At 41.5% G+C, this 1,235-nt stretch overlaps 1 non-coding gene across 1 annotated transcript; it reads left to right on the forward strand.

Annotated features, from left to right (window-relative positions):
• The first annotated feature begins 864 nt into the window (after positions 1 to 864).
• LOC128247487 (5S ribosomal RNA) lies at positions 865 to 983 on the forward strand. The gene has a single exon (XR_008263853.1). It is a non-coding gene; the product is annotated as a 5S ribosomal RNA (ribosomal RNA).
• Positions 984 to 1,235: the final 252 nt, after the last annotated feature.

Raw genomic sequence — 1,235 nt, forward strand, 5'->3', positions numbered from 1 at the left:
ATTAAAGAAGTGATTTTAAATTCTCAATCGCAGAATAATGCTAATAATGTAGCCTGAACAGGATAAACTATCCCTATTTTGCAGAGAAAAGTTTAGGTCGCTAGCTGTGGACTCGAACTCGCATCCCCGTGATTACATGTCACGATGCTTTGACCGATTAAGCTAAGCTACCCACTACAAAATCCTCTGCAATTTAAGATATATATAAATCTTGCTTTATGAGACGCTCTCGATGGACTCTCCCGTCGGTTTCGACGTATGACGCTCCGACAACGTACTCTTTCTTTGTCAGTCATAATGCTTATGTCGAATGTGACATTTAAGTCCCGCCAACGATTTGCAAAGAAGGCCGCAGATGTTGCAAGTATGAGGATTCCAGGTCACTGCAGGTGGTATATTCGCAGCCGCTTTTCTCCTTTGCCTTGTACCCCGAAGTCTGTTAATGATTTATTGAAAACTTATTTTCTGATGCTATTCTCTTTCTAATTGTATTTCTGTAGTATCAGAAGTGGAAGCAACGTTGTGCGGTTAAGAAGGTCGCTTTGCAACCATGTAGTTTGTCCGGTAGGCTAACAATTCCGTCGGCTCGCCACCTTTAAATTAACAGTAATAATAATTGTCTCTAACATAAGCACAGGTTTCGAAATTTTTGGAGTGCTGTACTTAAACCCACACTCAAAATTTCACATCATATTTCGACGGCGAAAAAAGGATTGAAACACATGAGAAAAACATACACAAAAAATAACTTAGGAAGAAATTTAGGATTTCTCGGTTTTCTGTCAATCGATTTTGATAAAACTTTTCCCAGCTGGTTTGCACATTATGACAACACATTATTGTTTTCATTATTCTATGTAACGTGTTTACGGCCATATCTCTTTGAAAACACCGGTTCTCGTCCGATCACCGAAGTTAAGCAACGTCGAGCCTAGTTAGTACTTAGATGGGTGCCCGCTTGGGAAACCTAGGTGCTGTAAACGCCTTTCTATCCCTTACGGCGGCGAGCTGGCAGAAACGTTAGCACGCCGGGCGAAATGCTTAGCCGTATTTCGTCTGTCTTTACGTTCTGAGTTCAAATTCCGCCGAGGTCGGCTTTGCCTTTCATCCTTTCGGGGTCGATAAATTAAGTACCAGTTGCATACTAGGGTCGATCTAATCGACTGAACCCTCCTCCTATATTTCGGGCCTTGTGCCTAGAGTGGAAAAGATTATTCTATGTAACGTCCTTTTTT

Source organism: Octopus bimaculoides, chromosome 3, assembly GCF_001194135.2.
Source record: "Octopus bimaculoides isolate UCB-OBI-ISO-001 chromosome 3, ASM119413v2, whole genome shotgun sequence".
NCBI lineage: Eukaryota > Metazoa > Mollusca > Cephalopoda > Octopoda > Octopodidae > Octopus > Octopus bimaculoides.